This window comes from Mytilus californianus, unplaced genomic scaffold, assembly GCF_021869535.1.
Source record: "Mytilus californianus isolate M0D057914Y unplaced genomic scaffold, xbMytCali1.0.p SCAF_5, whole genome shotgun sequence".
In the NCBI taxonomy this organism is placed as follows: Eukaryota; Metazoa; Mollusca; class Bivalvia; order Mytilida; family Mytilidae; genus Mytilus; species Mytilus californianus.
In genome coordinates this window covers 83366380-83384316 of record NW_026262701.1, presented here as the reverse complement: position 1 = coordinate 83384316, position 17937 = coordinate 83366380, and the positions used below count along the sequence as shown (strand labels likewise).

Below are 17937 nucleotides of genomic sequence, written 5' to 3'. Positions count from 1 at the left end.
GCCTTACCATAGGTTGATATATTTAAACACTCCATTACAAAAAAAAAATTTAATCTTAGTTAATTTTTATGAGGTCTGTCTATTGTCTCATTGTAAAGGTGGATATTGTTATAAATTGTCATATCGGGATACTTATGGTAGCGAAAATTTAAAACAAATATTGTTTACGGGTGCTTTCATACAAGCAGATATTAAACTGTCAGATCAAAATCTTATGATTGAATCATAGAAGAAGAACCCACAAATTTAAATCTATTTACACAAATATGGCTACGTCAATTAATACGTATTGGTTTATTAAACATTGTAAACTGTCATGATATGTGGAATCAAGAAAAAGATTGCAGTTGGATTGAAATCTTGGAGGAAATTAATTGTCCTTGCAAATTATCACTATCAGCTGCTCTTATTCCATATATCTATATTTAATAAACGGCCATCGATCGATCAATTAATTAATGATGTTCCAGAATAAGAACGGATATTAAGCTAACTACATACAACTTTTAGCTATAAACGCATTTACTTGTAACATTTAATAATTTCATATACATATATTCGTATATTTTTTTACAAGATCTAAAGAAAAATAGTCTAAGGTAGATCGGGTGTCTTCCGCCATCTTGGATTATAAAATAGCAGAAAATAATTGGTCTTGATCTTTAATGAAATATGAAATGATCAAATTTTGAGTGAGAGATGTGATACACTTGTTATAGTGTTCATCTAAATGAAATAGATTGCGTTTTTTAACTTATTTTGATAACTGTTTTTACAAATACAGAATCTTTGTGTTTGATTAAATTTTTTCAACTTTGCCGTATTAGAGGAGACAGGTCAAATTGTGTTACTTTAAAAAGGAATATGTTAGGAAATTACATATTTTGTCTCATAGCAAGAAAACGAGGTCTGTTACCCCAATTTTTATTTGTTATTGTTTTCACTTTAATTTCCAGTTGACTTGATATGTAAAAAGCCATTTTTCAGGTCCGACATTTTCGATCTCGAAATGACGTTTGATAAAAAACAATACAAATGTTACAATGTTTCTAAACATTTAAGATTATGTTATATCTCACTGACATATACCTCACATAAAATATGGGAAACATAGCTTGCTGAATTTGTACTATCGGTCGATTAAACTAAAGGTATGGCCCACATCGGGAGCTGGCAAGCTATTCATTTCCTATACTGGTCCATCATTTAAGATAGAATATTGGAATTTCTGTGTGTTTTATAAAAGAGTTGGAAAAAATCCTTTGCAACTATTTACATATATAGTAGAAGATAGTGGTATTTTCAACGAACCATCGAGAGCTACAAACACTTATACTTAATTTTTCGGCCCAACATTTTTACTAGCATTTGGTAATTTGGACTTTCTCATTAATCAGCAATGAAACTTTGACTATCTATTCACAAAGGTATTGTTATGAACAAAGAACCAATTAGATGTAGCAAAATTACTGTGTCACTTTAACGTAATTTGTCAATTGGAAATGTATTATTATTTTAAACTGTAGTCTTATCAGGGATATTTTGTGTGGTATTTCATTTCATCATTTATCAATCTGTAGCATTACCAGTTGTTTTTTTTTAACAAGAATTGAATAAGTATGTAACATCAAGTAGTCGTCTGTCATGTAAGAATTGTTTACCTACTAACTGCGTCTATTATAATCTAAGTGCAAATGATTATTCTTAAATGATCGATTGTATTTGCATCTGATGATCATTAAGTTTTCACTTTTACTTGTGTTTGATGATTACTAGATTTTTAATTTTTACATTTGTTCTTGTGACTGATGATTTCTTGATTTTCGCTTTTATTTGTGTCTGATGATCACTGCATTTTTACTATGATGTTTCCATGATGATAACCTTTAACTTTCATATGGTAATACTACTTGATAATTTATATTTTTTTCTGTATAATTATGTTCATTACTAACGATCACTTTTGCGATTTCATGGTAAATACTAGATTTCCACTTTTTCTTCAGCAGATGAATACGGTATGCTCATTTTGAATTTCAATTAGTGTTGCTTAGATATTCCTCTTTAGTTGTACATATTGTGTTAGGTGATTAGTTGATTTTTACTGTTTTATATATACACAAAGAAAAAAGTTCAGCACCCCTGATGTATTGAACTATAGCATTTTACCACAAATTTCAATTTAAATGCAAATATAGAATTCAACAAGACGATTGTTTGATTATAAAGATGTGATAGGTATCATACACCTGAACCATGTCTTCCATGCAATATTCAAAATTCAGTATGTCCACGCTTCAAATTTTGGTATTTAAATATTTGAAAAATGTATTCATTTTCTGTGAACGTGGTACGAAGACAAAAATCGGAGGCTCAAAGATGGCAAATTATCGGCAAGCGGCCAACAGCGATGTCTTTTAAAGCTATTGCACTTCAGATGGGCTATCGATTTACCGTAGTCAGCCGGCTTGTGAGAAAAAAAAAACATCCTACCCAACTCCGTGAAAGACTTTCCAAGTTCAAGTATACCCCCCCCCCCCCCCCCCCCCACCTCCTTTCCCCGTAACACTGCAGCGGGAAGACAGGACACTGAATCATATGTTATCTGATCGACATCAACGATTGTGTTTTGCATGGTGGTTGGAACTTGAGGACCTGGCGTAGAATCTTTCGGTCAGACGACAGCCGGTTTCTGCTGCAGATGGACTATTCAGATTTTGGAAATAGAAAAATACGGCACATACCCCAAGGAACATCCAACCAACTATCCCTTACGGTAGAGACTCTATAATGATATGTGGTGCACCTTTCATGATTACAAGTTATACCATACGAGGAAATCTACCAGGTGATTTTATACATCAGAGAAGTTCTTCGGCCAGTTGTTGTCCACCTTTATGACATCACCAACATAGCTGAAAGGGCTGTGTTTATAGATGATAATGCCAGGCCGCATCGTGCAATGGTCGTAACCGCCTACCTTCAAGGTGAAGCCGTGACTTAAATTTGGCGTTTTCAAAGTGTAATGATAATTTTATGGGGCATTATCAACTTAGAAGGTTAATACTCAAGATAGACATGTTTGAGTGGTAAAACTCTTTTCATTGTGTATATGTTGATTTCTTGATTTGGACCTTTAACATTTATATTGGTTTGTATTACCTAATTGCATAAGTTTTGTTGTTCGAAGACAAACAAATAACTGTCATTGTAATGAGAATCTAGCTTCCAATGAGTAACTATGCTTATTAAGGGACCAGTTACTGTAAGTACAGAACGTCTCATATTTCTTCAGTATCGAGAGAACAGTTTGCTATTAATTCCAAACGGAAACAGTAAATTGGAAATAAAATATTAAATATCGTGTTGAAAAACGATTTGTTCTTACTTTAAACCATGCTATAATTTACAAAGTGGGCAGATTGTTACAATTTGATGTAAAAGATGGAAGAAATAGGAACTAATTTGTATTTAAAATTCAGGAAATTGAGGAAATTATCGTAATGAAAGAACAAATTTTAAAATAAGAAACATTTATAGAGTAAGCTCATCATTAAAAAAAAAAACCAATCCAGTCACTCTGATTTTCGTCAATTTTTTTTTTTTTTTTTTTTTTTTGGTAGCAATTTTGACATAAATCATCTTTGCTGAAATTATTGTTATGCTTTGGAAAGGAAGATTTATTTAATTTTTAAAACGCTTTATTTTTTTCTTTTTCTCTAGATTTATTTACCTTTATTTAGTATGCAGACTGATTTTAATGCTTAGACACTATTTTACTCCTCATTCATCTGATTATATGGTAACAAAAAAAAATCGTATTTTCCTGGACATTCTACGCTAAAAGAAGTATTTGGTAGAATTGCCGTGCAAACTTTGCCTTCCATGAGTCTTTTTATTACGACTTGCAAACATAACACTAAGTGTATAGGTATGAACATTGAAATATCATTCGAGCAAAAGTCCTTGTATTTTTTAAAACAAACATTGATACACATACAATTAGTTGTTCACCTCTTTACTTATAAATATAAAAATAAACCTAAAATCAAAAGTCTGCATTCATTTTAAGCACTAGAATTCAGACCCTATTGTCATCTCCAATATATTAATCAAGTTAATTACAAAAATCCATTAATGGTCACTCTCTTCTTTTCATAAAATGCCATAATTTTATAATCTCAATTAATATCACATTAGATGCTCTTTCACATGTGTATCAAATGTGCATAGCCAAGACTTTATCAAACAAATCCGCCTTGTGTCATACATATTGCATTGTGTTCCCTTTTCAGTGGTCATCGTGAGATCTATTGTTTGTGTTAATTGTAAAATATATTGGATCTTGCATAACTTGGGTAAAACTCATTGAAGATATCATGCTTATAGTTCAGTTTGTTTGTCTACCCAAGACTCATCAATGGCGCTTTAATCAAACCAAATTGAAGGCACAATCAATTATGAACTTAAAGAGCATTGGAAATCCGACATTCCAGAAAGTTGTGTCAAATCTGGTGTAAGTAATCTATACCTGGGTGCCGAAAAAAACAGTAGCTTTTTAAATAATTTTAACATTGATTAACAGTAAATTTACAAATTGTAACATATAAATATCTCATGTCGCCAAAGACTACTGGGCTGGTCATACCCCTGAGGATGAAATACATTTCAGCTATGGCATCGGCCTAATGGTTTTATAACAAATCTGATATCAGCTTATATTTGAGTACGCCAGAAAAGTCTTACGTCTACATAAGATTCGTAAAAATAATTACGAATTTCAATAGTATTGAAAAAAAAAAATTGGCTAAGACTATCTATACCTGGGTGTAAAAAACCTTGTTCTTAAAACCTGAACGTTTTTGAACAGTAATGATCGTTTAAAAGATATCGCACGTCAGCATAACATAACATCTAAAGCTAATGGTGCCTAATGACCGAAACAAATTACTTTTAAAACGTCAGCATAAAACGAAAGTGTCTGAAAGTTGCCGTGATAACTGCTATACTTGATTTCAATGTATCTATAAAAGCTCTATGTATAAACTGATAATACTGATCCTCAAAGCGTACTTGCCTGTCCCAAGGTTTGCTCATTGTTGATGACCGACCGGTGCCATGAAGTTCTGTGTATCCTAGTTCTGTGGTCTCAGGTTGATAGTTTTTTTGACAATCATACCACGTCTCCTTTTTTTTAGAAGACAGTTCTGTAAATTGATTCACATGGCTTTTATACTACAAATATGAACATGTTAAACGTGTCCTGATGAATCGCGTTTTTTTTTTCTGGAAACAAAGGCTGTCCTTAATTTAGACGGTAATTTCTTCACAATGCATTGGCCTGATATATTATTTTTTTTCCGAATGATTTAAATCCTCATTTATACATTAACATGTTTTTTAAATGTTTGTTAAGTATGTCACCTTATGACCTACAGCCTCAAACGTTTCTACGTATTTAGACATTACTAGCTTTTAAATCTTCAGTTTTGAGCATCCTAATGATTGTTGTTAGAGAAAAGTGCTTCGAATACACGAAATTTGCAAAGTTTTATTTTCACTTAAGCTAGTTATTTCGTCCTTCAAAATTTATTAAGTAAATTGATTTTTTACCACGACTTACACGTTAAATTTGTGCATCCCAATGTTATAGTGTTCTTCGTAATTAAAAAAAATATCATGCATCCAACTGCAAAAATTACATGAGCATGTTATGGTAACACATGTCATTTTACGGAAAAGGAAATACGACAAAGGAATGATTTCATCTTTGCAATTGTGAACTTTACATTTCTATATAACAACGTTAAAATAGCGCCTGTGAATAGAGTTATCTTACTGTTGATGCAATATTCCGGAATTTTTGTTTCCTATCATTACTTCTATGATAGAGGGTTGCTGACTACAAGGAAGCATCAAACCAAAGATTCCAAGTAGTTAAGTTGAAGTGTTTTCGAAAGTTTTACGGACGCCACTACGAGTTGGTTTACTGTATGGGATATCTGTGTCACAGATAACCACGGATAAGTTATAATTGTCTTAACAACAATCCTGTCTTCTTTACATCGTTTGTTTCTCTACCGAATTTTGATTTATCATAAGCAAAATGATGGGTGCCACTTGTGCAGGATTTACTTATCTTTCTAGCGCACCTGGGATATCCTGATGTCTTCTGCTAGGATTCAAGTTGCTCGGTATTCAATTTTCTATGTAGTGTTTAGTGGTCTTCTTGTCTTTTTGCTGTCTTTCATATTTGCCATGGCGTTGTCATTTTGAATACCTTTTAATGATACATATTTATCACGAATTATTTCTATAATTTATCTGTGTAACCTATGATAGGAATTTGCGCAAATATAATATAATCTTGGGCACAATCGTAAGAATGTTTAATATCCAAATTTGTACATACGTAATACACCTAGTGAGACAAATAGTACATGTAACAATTGAAGTCAAGCAATTGAAACGAAAAAACACGAAATAATTAGGTGATGATTTGTTTTGTTACTAGTGTTTACATGTGAAAGGAGGCTCGAGATACCAAAGGGACATTAAAAAATCATTAGTCATTTTTCAGTGGCGTTCCAAATTTCCCGCCTATTCTCCCGCCCCACCCCCTATTACAGGAATACCTGGTGTATTTATTACAAATTTGTTTTCGTCCTGAACATGCAAAAAATATTCGCCACTTAAGGTAGATCAAACAATCAAACAATCAATTGATCAATCAATCACTAAAACTAGTGTCATATATTCACATTAAATAATAACGAACTTAAATAGACGGAATGTAGACTTTTACGTGTCAAAAGGGAACAAAGCAATGTTTGTCCTTTTCAGCCTATTTATTCATTTTATTTATAACTACAGAATTCCCACTCAATATGGTTTTAAAGATCTTGATCTGGTCATTTTATTTCACTTACACCTGGAACTAGTAAAACATTCTTTGAAGTGTTCCCTATAATTCAGACAAATGTTGCATATTGTTTCATAAGTAATATTACACTACACAGCAGTTTACCTACACTCGGAAAACAATTATTTGTCCTATTGAATATAAATATAAATATCGGACTCAAAATAACAAGTTAATGACAAATGATTCATAATAGGTCTATCATTTTTTCTTTGTCTAGAAAATAATCTTAACGAAATTCTTTGTTTGCTGACAGTTTCATGTTGAAAGTAAAAGGTTGCTTTCATTAGAACAATGATGTGACATTTAATTCAAAGGTAAAACGAACACGAAAGAACGCAAAAGAAAATTAATCTAATCTTCATGAAATAATCACATATGTCATCGTGTAGAATTATACTGTCATGAAATGTAGCCAGCTGTTAGAGTACAAATCCCTCATTTGAACAAAATGAATGCAAATGCTGTTTATAAAAACTTTTACAGGGTAGTGTTTCGACTTCGTTGTAGATTAATCGTGTTTGTTTTCAAATTCAATGTAATTGTAATTTTCAATTTGAAAATTCTGTACATCTGTACTTATTATTATTATTTATAATTGCAACTCTCTCAGACAGAAATGATATTTTTTTATTATTCCATTTATTGAGATTGAGATTAAAAAGGGAGGACTGAAACATCTTAAAACTAATTTAACAAATGTCCAAAGTCAGGAACCTTGTCATTAGTTGCCTTTGTCAAACCTTAGTAATTCATTTTTATATTTGGAATATTTAATGTTGATTATACATCTTTAACAGTATGTGTTCAATTTATTCATTACTTTTTGACACTCGGTTCGACTAAGAACTTGACCTACTGTGGATTCATTTATTTTCGTGGGTATCAATTTTCGTGGATTTCTGAAAACTTGCATATTCGTGGATATTTGATTTCGTGGTTTTGCCAATATCTGTATACTAAGCCTATTGAAAATATGTTATTCGTTGTACATTTTAATTCGTGGTTCACCTGTACCCACGAAACCCACGAAAATTGGTATCCAACGAATAATAATGAATCCTCAGTATTGTACAGATACCAATACATACCACACAAGTTGTGTTTATTTTTTAGGATTGTATGTTGTGTTGTCCTCTATATGCCTTTTGCTTTTTGTTTGGTCGTTGGGTGGTTGTCTTTTTGAATTATATCCCCAATCGTATTTAGAATTACGTTAGGCTTTTAGTATTGTTGTTTCAAAGTTGAGATTTTCTGTACTTTATTATTCACTCCCTTACGTTTGGTTTCGAGTGTACCTGCAAACTTAAGGTTATTCCAGATACATATGGTGTGTACATTGCAATCGGGAACTTACGTTTACATTTCATTAAGTATAAATCTGATTAGAAAGGAGATGCATCTATTGGAAATGGTTTTACTGTTCTTTTTTTATTTATCATTTCTGAGAGTTCCCACTAAAATTCCTTTCCGTAACATCAAACTTGATATATCGTAAAAAAATTGTATGATTTATTAATTTACCTTTGTCATAATTGTATAAAAGAGACGAAAGATATCAGGAGAATTCAAAAATCATAATGTAATGTAATGTATGTAATACTGTTTTAATTTAATGATTTTACATTTTCAATAATTCAAATAATTACATTTTAACGTAGGACGAACATATTGTTCTATCATCAGTCCTTTGTATTTGTAAGTTCAAGATTTATAACTTGAATATTTGAACTATGTCACAATTACTGATTGTAATTATGCAACAAAAACATTTCAATAGATTTTATGCTACAAAGACAAATGTGTTGAGGTAAAATCCTTGGTAATGACAATGACGATGAGTTTCAGGTCTACGAAATTGAGGCCTAAAAAATATATGTACTTAATTTTTACAAAAAAAGAGAGAAGACACCATAGATAATCATAACTCATATATTTTATAAAAAAAAGACAACACGACAACTAAAATAAAAACCACAATTGACAAACAACAACAACATAACTTCACACATAAAATCAAAAGATTTAACCAACACGGATTCCCCCTAAAAAGAAACAGAGATGAACTCAGAATCTTGTATTTGTTCTAAATATGATACTTTTCTTTTACCAGAATTATAATTTTGTACGCCAGGCGCGTGTTCAATCTACAAATGACGAATCAATGACGCCGAATAAAAAAAATTAAAGGCAAAATAAAGTACGAAATTGAAGAGTATTAAGGAATCAACATTTCGAAAGGTTTTGCCATGTGAGTTAAATTCCGGTATTAGTATTATAAGATTATGTCAAAATCCGAAAAAAAAAGGAAGGGATTGTGGTTACGTCAAGTGGGACATTTCCAAATAGATCATTTCTTCAGTTTCAGCAAATTGCAATTTCAGCCAGTCAACCAAAATAAATTTTATTGTCACTGATCTGGTAGACGGACGATATATGTCCTTAATGTGTGTATTGTTTTAACACCACTAATTGACAATAATTATCATTTTTTGCTTTTAAAATTTTAATCATGATGTTTTTAGTTTTTATAAACGTTTCCTACACAAATTAACAACGTTTTCATGTATGACGTTGGGATTTACGTGCAACAGTTAAACAATCCTTCAGCATCATGTTCGAAGCAAATTAGAGGTCGAACTTTTATAATAAATTTGAGGGTTTTTATACTCTAAACTTTAGGATTCTGCAATTCATTGAGTCGATAATTTGTAATCGCTCTTTGAATTAATTGAAAGTGGTGTTTGAGTGGAATTCAATTGTTTACTTGTCTTTTTAGAGTTTTGTTTATATAGTTTTTTTTATGTGGGGGTCCTTTACTGTTGGTTTAAGTTCAACTTTCCGATATTCAATTGACTTTTTCTGAGAGTTCCATTACAGTTACTTATCGTAACGGCAAACTTTTGTGTCTGAGCAGAACGAAACCCCAGTGTCTGAGCAGAAAGTTGATGAACCAGGATTATGTTAAACGTCTCGTCCTTTTTTCTAAAAAAAAATTCCGGAAGATACCAAGACCTTGTTGATAAATATGATGTATCAACTTTAAAAATAATACATGATGGTTTTGAAGTATAGATTCTAGGTACTAACATTGTTTATCATCTTAATTACGTGTTATAGTGCTCTTTTTATTTTTCTTTGTATATTTTAACCTTTACTGTTTGGTCAATTTTTGGTAATATCCTTTGGACGTGGCTCGCTATTTATACATCCCGTCATTGTGTTATTGTGCTATAGTCATTTTTTTTGTATTCTTGACTTTCATTTTTGCTGATGTTTGCTTTGTCTATAGAATGTATACATGCCATTTTGTTTTTCTTTGTTGACATAGTTGTTTGTTTTTATAATGAATAAAATAATAACACAATGTCGACTGCTATATCCCAATTTTTGACATTTTAGCCTATAATGTCTGTTTGTTTTGCATGTACATTCTTATCTATATAATGGAATTTTACGCGACTGTCATACAAGTGAGAGGTTTAGCTAGCTTTAAAACCAGGTGCAATCCACCATTTTCTACATAAGGAAATGCTTGTTCCAAGCCGGGAATATAATAGTTTTTTCCATTTGTTTGTTAAAGGCCTTTCCGTTTTGAATTTTCTTGGAGTTCTGTTACTTTTTATGACTTTTTGTTAAAACAAAAATGGAAAAACCAAGTGTTTAGTTATGCGTAAAACCGTTAATATTTAAAAACATTTTTTTTTTTTTTTTTTGTATTTGGTTAAAACATAATGTTATTCAGTTAAACAAGTTTCAATTAAAATAATTAAAATAATGTATTTTGAATGCTGCACGAAAACATTATTATCTCTAGTTATCTTTTGATCAAATTATCAATGTAAGATTAATATCTGGAATTTTGAAACCTTAGACTCTGTAAAACAACCATTCAAAAATATTCGATTATAAACACAATTGTATCAATAATGAAATTAACATACTTTATAGTCTTTATAGTCTTTATAGTCAAATAACGTATAATCCTTGTTTTTGACAGAGACAATGTTGATTAGTCTATGGAATTTTTACGTTTTCTCTGTCATACCTTTATATCCGTGACAATGGCAGTCGATTTCATTGCATAAAAACACGACCGTGGTGTACATAACCTATGAAATGCCTTATATTTACAAGATAGATTATCAACAGTTTTATAACACATGAATTTGTATGTGTTGTCTAAATCACGATATGAACAGTTTACCAAGTGTCACTGATCTTTTTGACGCACAATATCTTTCCTTAGTGTGTTATTGCTTTAAAACAACTTATTGACAATGATTATCATTTTTCTGCTTTTACAGTTTTAATTATAAATGTTGGAGGTTTTTATAAACCCTGCCTAGACAAATTAATAGCGTTTTTGACGTATGATTTACACGTAACAGTTAAAAGTTACAAAATCAACATGTCGGAAGCGAAATAAAGTTGGAACTGTCAGCTAATTTTCTCGTTGAAAATTTATGTCAAAGTCAGAATCAGAAAATGAGAAAATATCAAGATTATTGTTATGCTCCATGTCACTAGTAAATGAATTTTGATCTGAAACGGTCATTTTGAACTTAACATGTCTTAAAAGACGAAACAATAAATAAATGAGTTGTTTTCAGATTTTCAGTCAATTTTCAAACCCACTGCGGTAATTTCAGTACTATTTAGACCATTCAAGTGCAGTCAATTAAGGTCTGTTCGGTCTATGGTCAGGTTGTTCAGTATTTTTTTATTTACATTTACAGATCAACTACATACTGAATTGTCTAAATAGCTACTTAACAGTACTGAATTGACTGCAAGCAAATTGTCTGTATAGTACTGAATTTACGGCATTCAGTTGATTTGAAATTTGACTGAAAGACTGAACATGAATAAACAATTTATTGTTCCGTCTTTTCAGATAATGTTAAGATCAAAATGACCGTTTCAGACTAAAACCTGTTAACTAGTGTGTGCGCTTTTATTCTAAGGTTTATCAAGACACACGTGGTGTGCACACTGATATCGGTAACATACATTTATGTTTCATAAGTTAAAACCTGATAAGATGCTGGTTGACTTCAAAATAAGATATTTATCATCATAAATTTGTTTTAACGATTTGTTATGAGATATATCTCTTGATAAAATATGCAGCAGGCTTAATTAAACATGGTAGAAGAAAAGCTGTGTATCAATTAAATGTAAGTAACATATACAGGTTGTGGTTGACACAATCCTCAGAAATTGAACGTATTTATATAAATTTTCTTTTTTTTTACTGTTAGTGTTTGGGTTTTTTTTTTTATTTGTTTTTTTTTTGTCTTTTCGCGTCTCTTTTTTTTTTTTTTTTTTTGCCAAAGTGAAGTCTTTCTTGACAACATGTGATTTTGGGTTTATATGATTTGATTGTCAATTTATCGTTGATATATATAGGTTGCACTTCTGTAAATATAGACAATGCAATTACCCATAGGAACCCTTTTTACGGCAAAACTGTGCCACTTTTACTATGAAGTTTCGTAAAATATTATATTTTGGAATGAGAGTTCATATGCTCTACTATTTTTTTTTCAAAAGTCAAGACATAGGTCTGTGCGGCATATTTTGAACAAGTATATTTTATACTAAAATTATGTACTTCCCTCCCTTCACTTTGAGTTTTCCTCAGAATTCAATTTGATCGCTATCCATGTGTATTTATACTGGTAAAATTTCCAGGTTCTGTCTCTATGAGATGAAACATAGAGATCATATCTGGGAACCAGTGGTAAACAAAAAGAAATATCTATGAATATTGAATATCTCCGCAAAAGAGAAGTGGTTTGTGAAACAGCTGTATTTACAAAGTGCAACCTATAAATATTTTACGTTTCTGGTTGTAACATATTACAAGTCTTTGAAATAATTTTGAATTGAAATAATTAAACTTTACCGGTGTATGAAAACCTTATTATATCAAAATTCATGTATCTTTTTGAATTGTTAGATTGACAACTTGAGTCTTGAATTATTTGGTTACGAAAAACAATCATTCAAACAATGTTCGATTACAAACACAATTAGCTTAACGTTGAGATTAACATACCATAACATATTTTTTTATTTTTATATTTAAGTCCAAGAGCGTATAATCCTTGTTTTTGACGAGAACAATGTTATTAGATTGTTTATCCACAGTTTTGTAAGACACGTATTTACATATACACGTGTTCTGCACACTGATATCGGTACAATACATTTATATTTTACAAAGTTTCAACCTAAAAAGAAAATGCTAGTTGTCTTCAAAATAAGACATTTGTTTGCATATATTTGTATTTAACGATTTGTTATAGTATCTGTCTCTTGATTAGATATGCAGCAGGCTGAATGGAAACCTGAGAGAAGTAAAGCAAAGTATCAATTACAGTTTGTAGTTAAAACAATCCTCAGAAATTGAACGTCTTTTATAATAAAGTGTATTTTTTACTGTTACTTTTTGTTTTTGGTTTAACTGTCGTTTTTCTCCTCGTGTCTCGTTTTCCTTGACACCACGTGATTTTTCCTTCATATAATTTGATCGTCAATGTACCGTAAAGATTTATATGCATTTTACGTTTCTGGATGTAACATAATATTAGTCTCTGAAATAATTTTAAATCAAAATAATTTAATTGTACCGGTGGAGGAAAACATTATAAAATCAATATACGTGGATCTTTTTTTAGTTGTAAGATTTATAAATTGACTTTCGAAATGTTTGATTATGAACACAACCATTCAAAAAATGTTCGATTACAAACACAACGGTGTCAACGTTGAGATTAACATACTTTATAGTACCAGATTGTAAAATCCGTATTTTTGACAGAGACAATGTTTATAAGTCTATGGAATTTTTACGTATTCTATGTCCTACATTTATATCAGAGACAATTTCAGACTAACTATTTCATTACCTAGAATAAAACTATATCTATATATACAAGTTAGGTCATTTATCTACAGTTTTATAACACATAAATTGCATATGTTGTCTAAATTGCGATCTGAAACAATTTTCCCAATGTATTTCTAGTTTCACTGATCTGATTGGTGGACAATATCTTTCCTTAATGTGTTATTGCTTTAACACTACTAAATGACAATAATTATCTTTTTTTTTTCTTACACTGTTTTAGTCATATTACTTGGAGTTTTTATAAACCCCACCTGGACAAATTAACTACTTTGTCATGGATAACGTAAGGATTACATGTAACAGTTTTTTTTTCAAACATGAGTGACATCATTTATTTCCAATCACCTGGAATACATAAGCTGTAAGCAGTCCAGGACAGCTGACAGAGAGGTCCCTGCTATTTTTTTTACATATCCGATGTGTCAGAGAAAACAAATGGGTGAAAAAAAACGACCTGCATATAAAATTCTTAATAAAAACCTGCATCTATTATTATTTATATTCTGCGCAACCCTGAAACTTTGCAACTTTATATAATTGTATACCTTTAAATTACAAATAAAAAATTTATATCAATATTATTTGTTTTATTTGTTAAAATTTTATATAAGCATCGTTTCCGAAGCAATATACAGATGGAACATTCAGCTAATTTTCTCGTTGGAAATTTATATCAAAATCAAATAAGAAAAATTGGAAGATATCAATATTGATGCATTGTTTCATATGCGCTATTATTTCTAATGTTATTCAAGATGCACGTGTTGTGCACACTGCTATCGTTAACATAATTTATATTTCATAGAGTATAAACCCAAAAAGATAGATGCTGGTTGTCTTCAAAATAAGACATGTGTCATTATCCACTTGTATTTAAAGATTTGTTATGATATATATCACTTGATAAAATATGCAACAGGCTTAATTAAACATGGTAGAAGGAAAATTTATGTATCAATTGAAATGTAAGTAACATATTCAGATTGCGGTTGAAACAATCCTCTGATTTTTAACGTCTTTTATAATAGTTTTTTAATAGTTTTTTTAACTGCTGTGTGTCTTTTTGCGTTTCTTTTTCCTTTTAGCCATAGTGATATTGGATTTTATATGATATGGTCGTCAATATGACTTTTCTTTAAATAAGTATGTTATGTTTTTGGTTTTGAATTAATATCAGTTTTTAATTTAATTTTTCCGGTGGACAAAAACAGTATTATATCAATATTGATGTATATTTTTTGAATTATTATTTGAACTCCAAGAAAAATTCAAAACGGAAAGTCCTTTATCAAGTGACAAATCAAAAGCTCAAACACATCAAATGAATGGAAACGACTGTCATATTCCTGATTTGGTACAGGCATTTCCTTAAGTAGAAAATGGGGAATTGAACCTGGTTTTACAGCTAGGTAAACCTCTCACTTGTATGACAGTCGCATAGAATTCCATTATATTGAGAATAATGTGTGAACAAAACAAACAGTCATAATAGGTAAAATTGTAAAAAAATTCGGGTACAGAAATCAACATTGTGTAATGCGAAAATTTCAGCTAATTTTATCGTTGGAAATGTATGTCAAAACCAAAAAAATAATATAATTGTTATACTCCATGGGCGCTTTTATTTCTAAGGTTTTTCAAGACTTACGTTTTTGTCATTGATATTGATTACATACGTTTAAATTTCACTAAGTTCAAACCTGATAAGAAAGATGTTGGTTGTTTTCAAAGTTAGACATTTGTCATCATAAATTTGTTTTTAACGATTTGTTATGATTTATGTTGATAAAATATGCAGTAGGCTTAATGGAAACATGGTAAAAGAACCTTTATGTAGCAATTAAAAATTTTATTGGTTATTGTTGAAACAATCCTCAGAAATTGAACGGATTTTATGATAAATTTTAGTTTTACTGTTAGTTTTGGGGTTTTTGAACTGTTGTTTTCTTCTCGCGACTCTTTCGTTTTTGCCACAGTGATGTCTTCCTAGACATCATGTGATTTCGATTCTATGTGATTTGTTCGTAAATATACCGTTGATATTTATAAGGAGTTTACTTTTCTGGCTATGATAATAACATAATATCAGTTTTTGAAATAATTTTGAATCAAAATATTTTTTATCAATGTAGGAAAACATTATTACATTAATATTCATTTATATTTTCCTAGTTATAAGATTTATAACTTGAATTCAGAAGCCTTTGATTATGAAATACAACCATTAACAAATGCTAGCCTACAATCAAACTGTGTCAACGTTGAGATTAAGATACTATATAATCCTTGTTTATTACAATGGTATTATATACATTAGTTTACGTAATAATGATGTATGCTATGTCATATATTTATTTCGGAGACAATGTCAGACTTTTTCTTTGCATAATAGCACAATCGCAATGTGCATTACCTATAAAATACTATATATATATTGACAAGTTCAGATTATTTAATCAGTTTTATAACACATGCATTTATATGTTGACCAAATTGCTATCAGAGCCAATCTAACCAAAGAAAGTTGGTATCATTTGTCTGTCCGAGGGAACATAACTGTTACATGTATAGCTTTAACACTACTATTTGAGAATATTTATCCCTTTTTATTACAGGGTTTCCGTCATATTATGAACGTTTTTTATACAAACCGTGTTTCGACGAATTCCCTACAATTGAAAGTAACTTCAGAAACATATCCGACGAAAAGAATAACAGTACTGCTTTCCTATTGTTTTCCCTTAAAAAAATAAGACAAAATTTGAAGATCTCCCAATTAATCTTATGTACAATAAACGCATTTCATTAACTTAATCTTTCATCATGTATGGCCAGATCCAAACAATTGAATCCAAACGTATTATATGTAGAAAAGCAAAGACTACTATAGCTGTGTTCACTACATATAAGTGGTGAAAAATGTAATACAAGTTGTTGTTGATAGACAAGTATAATTCTGTAATATTATGTGTACACATTCTTAAGATATATTATCTTTCATTGCAAGACACGTAATTGAGAGTGGGAAAAAGGGGGACAAGGAGACTTTGTTAAAAAAAAGTTGAAAACGACGAAAATCAATATAAGACAAAAGACGGAAATTCAAATTGCTAATATTGGCGTTTATAGTGTTTGCTCATCTTCATAATTGTATTATAACATGTAATGAAGAAATTTTCCTCATGAACATACTTTTCTAGCATTTGTCTGTCTTTGTCAGTTAATGTTTTTTTGTGTTCCTTAAAACAGTTTACTTTATATAGACCGTCAAAGGGTTTTTGAAAAGGCTGATCATAACGTCTAAATGTTGAACAATGTTATGTTATCCCCATTTGCTTAAGATCTTCTTTGCCATTCTTTTTTAATTAATTTTTTTCTAACAGACTGCATTTGACTGTATTTGCAAGCGTAAATAAATGTATAAAGCAATTTTCATTAAAAAGTAATTTGTTGAAAAGATAATGAAAAGGTCATTTTGCTTTGTCCTATATTTATGTCCACTTTGTTTAACAGCAAACGATTTTAAAAGAAAAGTGAAATCATTAAATGGGTTTTAATTACGTCATTTTATAAACTAATATCTATAATTACAAAAACAAAGTTAAGAAACTAAAATGTGAAATACAAAGCAATCTGTAAATAAATGCAATGGAAAGCATTCAAATAATCAAAGCGAGTTTTCTCAATTGAATGAAGTTTGTTTTATGCGAAAACACATAACGAACTACATTTATAATGTTAAACAAAAATAAACAAGACTTACCTATTGCTTTCTGTAGTACCATCAGTCACAACTGTCATATCTTACACTAATTAATTACATGCTGTTGTTGAATCTTAGTAATCCGATTTAGATTATTGTCATATGTCCTGAAATTCTGTTCTAATATATCCAGCTGCAACCTAAAACACGAAAAGGCGAAACTGTTTGGAGTAAGAAATAATTTCTATCATCGCAAAAATAGATACTGTTATAAATGATCAATAAGGCTCTTGATAATTAAGATGCTTATTCAAAAAGCCTCGGTTTATAAGATTATATTCTTTTGGAAAATTATATAAATCAGTAATTATATTGAAATATTCCTTGTCATTT

General features: G+C 30.3%; 1 protein-coding gene across 1 annotated transcript in view; it reads right to left on the bottom strand.

The window, feature by feature from the left end:
• LOC127703204 (growth hormone secretagogue receptor type 1-like) overlaps nucleotides 1-17732 on the bottom strand; it is a 67916-nt gene extending 50184 nt beyond the window's left edge. Inside the window, exon 1 of the mRNA XM_052207732.1 lies at nucleotides 17605-17732. The gene's annotated coding sequence lies outside the window, so the exon portion shown is untranslated. The remainder of the gene's footprint in view (nucleotides 1-17604) is intronic.
• Between the last annotated feature and the right edge of the window lie 205 nt (nucleotides 17733-17937).